Consider the following 7,211-nt stretch of genomic DNA (forward strand, 5'->3'; position numbering starts at 1 on the left):
CCTAAATTCCATCCCTCGAGCTATGAAGGGCCAGCATTCCATTTGGCTTCCTGATAGCTAGCTGCACCTGCAAACCAACCTATTGCGGTTCATGCACAAGCACTCCCAAGTCCTTCTGCATGGCAGCATTCTGCAATTGCTTGCCATTTAAATAGTATTCTGATCTGTAATTTTTCCTTCCAAAGTAGGTAACCTCATACTTGGCAACATTTTACTCCATCTGCCAGACCATTGCCAACTCACTTAACCTTGTGTATATCTCTCTGCAGGCTCTCCATATCCTCTAAACAATTTGCTTTTCCACTCAATTTAGTGTAATCAACAAACTTAGATGCACTAACTCTGACCCTCTTCCAGATAGTTTGTGTATACCTTGAACAGTTGCCGGCCCAGCACCGACCCCTGCTGCACACCACTCACCACTGATTGCCAACCAGAAAAATACCCCTGTAACCCAACTCTCTGCTTTCTATCGATTAACCAATCCTATATCCATGCTAATACATCACATCCAACTCTATGCATCCTTAACTTCCGTGCAAGTCTTTTATGTGGCACCTGATTAAATGCCTTCTGGAAATGCAGTAAACAACATCCATCTGTTCCCCTCTATCTACCATGCCCATTATATCCCCAGTAAATTTGTTAAACAGGGCCTACCTTTGCTGAATCCATGCTGTGTCTGCCTGACGGATCCATTTCACTCCAGATCCCTCACTATTTCTTCTTCAATGATAACTTCAAGCATTTTCCCAACAACAGATGTTAAACTAACTGGCCTATAGTTCCCTGCCTGTGCCTATATCCTTTTTTGAATAGTGGCGTGGACATTCACCAATTCCCAATCCACTGGGACCTATCCAGAATCCAGAGAATTTTGGTAAATTATCACCAAAGCCTTCACTATAACTTCTGCCTCTTTGGTGATAGCTCACTTCCCATCACATCCATAACTTGTCTTTGGCATGATCAATGTGTCCTCCACCACGAAGACTGACACAGAATAGACATGCAAAATTAGCTATTTCCTCATTACTCAATATCAATTCTCCATTCTCATCTTCCAAGGGACGAACCTTCACTTTAGCCACTCTTCTGCACTTTATATAATTATAAAATCTTTTACTGTCTGTTTTTATATTTTGTGCTAAATCATTTCTCATAATTTACCTTCCCTCCTTAGTCCCTCCCCAGTCTACCCTGGCCAACTCCTCCCTCATCCCCTGGAAGTTTCCTTTGTTTAGGCATAACACACTGAACTATTGTAGCCTCCATTTGTATGAGCAAGTCAATCATCCTGTGATCACTCTTACCAAGATGATACCCAACTACAAGATTGCTAACTTTACCTGTCACTTTGCACAGGTCCTGATCCAAGATAGCATGTTCCCTTGTAGGTTCAGTAACCTGCTGTTCAAGAAAGCTATCACACATGCATTCTATGAAGTCCTCCTCAAGGTTGCCTTAATCAACGTGCATGTTAAAGTCCCCCACTCTAACTGTTGTTCCACCCTTACCTGCCTCTGATATTTCTTGGTTTGTTGCCTGTGCCACTGTAATGCTATTACTGGATGGTCTACAGACAATTCCCACCAGAGTCCCCCCCCCCCCTTTCTTATTCCTAATCTCTCCCCAGATGGACTCCACATTTTGCTCCTTAGATCTCTTATCACCTCTCAATATTGCCCTGATTTCATCCTTTAAGATGCTCTTTGAACTTTATTTCTTCAATGAAGTTTTGGTCACAATTCCATTACGTCCTTGTGTCACCTGATGTTTATTTTTAAGGATAATTACTCATTCTGATTTGAAATAAATTTGGGTTGTTGTAACTAATTTTCAAAATTACTACTTGGACTTATTTCGGCCTTCCTTGAATGGCAAGGGAGGCATTGCGAAAATAAAACAGAGTGCCAACTCACCTTATAATGCAATACTGACATTATTCCTTCTAACTTTGTGATAAATGAGCTGCACGTGACGTTGAATGGAATGTACATTTAATTATTTTATTTATTGAAATCAGTGTTCTCTTCAAAACAATGACCCAAGTATTAGACATTACTTAACCTTTTGATTCTACAAATGAGAAAACATCTTTATTAGTTTGACATTTTGATCTTTGTAAATGAGCCTAAAGCTTTGATTAGCTCAGTGTAACCTTACATCTCAGACAGGGAGCTACTCTTCACTTGCGTAACATGGCATGGCAGTCAGTATAACTTTTGTGACAGCCATAGAATCAACTCACATTTATATCTGACCTTTACGATCTTTAACAGATATTGGTAATGATGCAACAAGCATCTGACAGTATACGTTTGCAGTTATTTTTACTGCCAAATGTAATCAATCACTCTGTCATCTAATAGTAAATTCTAGGATCTAAGTGTACAGAATATAGAATAAGAGTAAATGGGTACTTCTCAGTAGTTTTCCACTAAGAAAACAAATGTTGTTTATGAACAACATTCCCAATGAATGGGAAATGAAAGGTGATTAATTAATGAGGAAAGCTTGGCAATCTTCTACAGATGATTACTAGAAAGTGTGCTGACCAGCTGTATCATGGCCTGAATTGGGCAGGGGAGGGAGTGGGGAAGAACCAATACCTCTGAACGTAAAATCCTGCAAAAGGTAGAGGATACAGCTCCGTACATCACAGGCAAACTCTCCCCTCCATCAGGAATATATCCACATGGAATATCGCCATTGGAAGCAACAGCAATTATTAAGGATCTGCACCACACATGCTCCGTTCTCACTGCTACCATTCAGGAAGGAGGTTCATATGACACAGGACTTGTACTTCCAGGTTCAGAAATAGTTGCTACCTTTCAACTATTAGACTTCTGAACCACAGACACATTCAGGATTCGCACTTTGTTCATTATTTGTTACTGAATATTTATACTTGTGTATTTGTAGTCCATTTGTTTACAGTTCTTTCTTTCTTTGAGTACAGTTTATTCTGCCTGGCTCACAGAAAAGCAATCTCATGTTTGATTGTGATTTACTGTATGCACAATAAATTTGAACGTTGAATTGGCTTCCCTTTAAGCTTTAAGGAATATGGAAGTAGAAAGTATTAGTGGGCTTTTCTTTATGGTTCAAAATTCCACAATCCCATATTCCTACTAAAAAAAAATTACATTCATATGCTTCCAACATTACAAGTCCTTCTAATAGAAAAATTAAGGTTACTTGGATTGGTATTCACTTGTGTATTTTTGTTAAAGTTGGTGTACTTGATGTACAAGGTTCTTTTTACCTCTAATTTCTACTTTCCTTATTTTTGACTATTCCTTCTGACTTTAAGGTTCCTGAGTAATCTTCATCAATCTGACACCTCTTTGGGCATCTATTTACCCATGGCAATCTGAACCATTTTTTTGAATACTGTTCATATTTCACATTTAGGGCCCTGATTTACAGTGTTATTACAGTATCAGTGACCCAGGTTTGAATCCAGCATTGTCTGTGAGGAGTGGGTATGTTCTCCCTGTGTCTGTGTGGGTTTCCTCCCACCCTCCAAAAACATAAGGGATTTGTAGGTTAGTTCAGGCTCGTGCATTCTCTCCTGAATTTCCTCTCTCCCTCTCATACTGACTGTTGTCTTCCAATGAGGAAGTTATTTCTTGAGCCTTCACAAATGCTAAGCAATTTCACAAATCAGTCTACAAATTTCCCTTCTGGCTCCTAATGATAAGAAGTCCATAATATTCTCCTGGTGCAAAGACCTGAAGCATCGACTATCTCTGCCACCACAGATGCTACCTGATCCACTGAGCAGCTTGTTTTTTTTCACTCCAGATTCCACCATTAACAGTCCCTTGTGATATTAGTGTGACAATTAATATAACACTGACTCTTTTGGCACCAAAACATGAACTTTTTCTCCTTTCTTTTGATACAGCTCGATCTGCTGTAGCAGTTGGCCCAACGCCTTTAAAACATCAGCAATCAGGACCGGGGTTGGAATCCTGCGCTGTCAATAAAGAGTTTGTACATTCTCTCCGCGTCTGGACATTGTAGGTCAATTGGGTGGCATGGGCTCGTGGGCCAAAAGGGCCTGTTACTGTGCTGTATGCCTAAATATAAACCATTTTACAAAAATAAAAAGTGCATGAAAAGTCAAAGGAAGACAATGCTTGTGGTTAATTAATCATTCAGAAATCTGATGACAAAGAAGCTGTTCTTGTGCCACTGTCTGTTTATCTTCAGGTTCCTACACCTTTTCCCCCAGTGGAGGTAGAGGGCATGGCTTGGGTGGTGGGGGTACTTGAGAATAGAGGCTGTTTTCTTAGACATCACCTCAATGGAGTGAAAACTGGTATCTGAGATGTCACAGAGTCTTGTTCGGAGCATTGACATCTCCATACTGGACAGTGATGCAACCAGCCATTTTCAATCTCTCATTGTGGCAGTCAAAGGTTCCCAGCTACCTTAAAAGGTCATCAATCATTTCAGTCACAAGACCAGTGTGAGCTGCCTCAATGACTATCGCTCGGTTACACTAACATCTGCTGTGATGAAATCCTTTGAAAGGTTGGGCATGACCAGAAATAACTGTACCTAAGTACAGGTACCACTACAATTCACCTATCGTCAGAATCGCTCCACAATATAACTGGCTCTCCACTCCGCTCTGGATCACCTTGAAAACAGCAACTCATACATGCGGCTGCTCTTCATCGACTACAGCTCCGCCTTTAACACCATTATTCCCTCAGTTAAGAAGCTCCAAGCCCTGGACCTCTACAACTGGATCCTCGACTTCCTCATTGGAAGACAACAGTCAGTATGAATTGGAAACCACTCCGATGTACCGCAAGGATGCATGCTTAGCCCGCTGCTCTACTCACTTTACACCGATGACTGTAACCAGGCACATTGCCAATGCAATCTACAAATCTGCTGATGACACCACGGTTGTCGGCAGAATAACAAACAGCGATCAGTAAGTATACAGGAGGGAGATGGCTCAGTTTGTTGAGTGGTGTCACACCGATAACCTTGCACTCAACGTTAGCAAAACCAAGATGATTGTGGACTTCAGATGGAAATCAGGTGAACACAATCCAGTCCTCATCGAGTGCTGGGTAGAGAACTTCAAACTCCTGGGTGTCAACATCTTCAAGGATCTGTCCTGGAGCCTCCATGTCAATGTAATCATGAAAAAGACTCAACAGCAGCTGTACTTTGAGGTATTTGAAGGGATTCAGTAGGTCACCAAAGACTCTCAAACTTCTACAGGTACACCATGGAGAGCATTCTGGCTGGTTTCAACACTGTCTAAATAGAAGTGCCTATGCTCAGGACAGGATCTTGGTCTGGGAGTTTAGGAGGCCATTCTGTTTGTTACCTTTGTAAAATGATCTGCAGATCCTCCGTATGTCTGTCTACAAGGATGTGACTGAGCCATCCTTTTCCTCGAGGCTATTGATGAGAGTTCCCTGTGAACCTTTTGGAAGATGCGCAAGTCTCATCCTGCTGCACTGTAGACTCTGGGGGGGTTTGGGGGGAACTTCATGAATTTTGAGTGGCAGTAGCAATAGTGAAATTAGTGTCTGAAGAACAATGTACCAAAATGTTTGCCTATTCATGACCAGACATCTTAGTTTATTAAATTAGAGACGAATTGTTAACAGTGCTGTGATCAAATGTAGAAGCATTGTTTTCAGATGACATCACTGAAGGGCAGATATCAAGGCCATAGATCCTCAGAGGACAACCCCAGGCAGGGAAGGACAGCAATCACCAGCAATTTTCTAGATGCAGTTGGTTGGATAAGAATAAAACCTGAGAAGTATGGGCTTATTCAGATGAAGAGGAGAGACATTAGAAGATAATGACAGTCAACAGCAACAAGAGCTGTGGGCTGGTTAAAACAAATGAGAACTGATAGATTACGATTACACAATAGTTTCATGCTTTGATCAGGATAATTGGAGGGATTGAAAACAGTTCTGTACAAGAACAAAAATTTGGATGGCTACATCTGCTATAAACAGGTATTTTGCTTAGTTTGTCTTTAGTTAGGAAACGTTAGTTCACAACAATTTAACACAAGTATTCACCCCATTCAAGATTGACTGGAAAAGTGGGTTGTAGGGATGGAAGCTTGGTATTTTTGCCCCCCCCCACCCCATAGAAAAAAAAAGGTTGATTTCTTACTTGGAATCCATGGAGAATGCACAAAGGCTGTTCAAAATTACCCTTTTCTGCTCTAAATATTGAAGTTAATGACATCCAAGTTTTTTCTGTTCATTCAAAGAGAAAACCAGTGATGGCTATGATTAATATTTATTTCCTTTCTGCAACCTAGAAACTTGACAATCTCAAATTCTGGACGTGTTCACAAAAGATACACAATTCATCGACTTCGGTTCAAGGTTGACAGCAGCATGAAAGGATATTAATGGTTTCCATCAACAAAAATTCCACCACACTGCACTCAAACAAATATTTTTTTGTTCTGATATACAGAATTATGCAATTATATTCCTCGAATTAAAAAGTTTTGTACCTTCCCCCATAATTGCATTCATGGTAGACTTGACCCCAGTGGCTTCTGCATCAAGTTGAGCTATAACCTTGTACAGCTGTTCAGGAAATATCCCAAATATATTAAATGCTGTGGAAATTACACCAGCATTTATGGCATTTTCAAAGGTGATTTCTAAATTCAACATTTTTTTTGCTGACAGTGAACTAGTATAGTTTTTTAAAATTGCATTTTTAAATTAAATATCTGATAAGTCAGATTGTTCACCCATAACTATTTCTAAATTATCAGCAATATTGGTTTCAGTCAAAAAAAACTATTTTGGTCAAATACAGCACCAATGCCTTTGGAAGTCATAATATTTATTACTTTCCATTTTTAAAAAAATTGAACCATTTTCTTCCAGTGGCAGACAAACAGGGTTTTCCAGCCCTCACTTTACAACAGACATACTGATATTTTTGGATTCACAGATCAAGGGAACATTTCAGTAAAAATTCTGTGATAGTTATTTTGATTCAAAGATTTATTTACAACATTTTAACACCTAAGAATGTATATTTGAAAAGGAAACCATCATAAAATTTAAATACATAAGCACCATCTGCTGTTACGTAATACGACAGAGGTGTTTATTTGTACGAAAATCCTGCTGAATGAGAATCACAAAATTAAAAGCCATATGGAATTGTAGGTATAACAC

The sequence above is a fragment of the Narcine bancroftii genome, chromosome 13 (genome assembly GCF_036971445.1).
Source record: "Narcine bancroftii isolate sNarBan1 chromosome 13, sNarBan1.hap1, whole genome shotgun sequence".
NCBI classification, from domain to species: Eukaryota; Metazoa; Chordata; class Chondrichthyes; order Torpediniformes; family Narcinidae; genus Narcine; species Narcine bancroftii.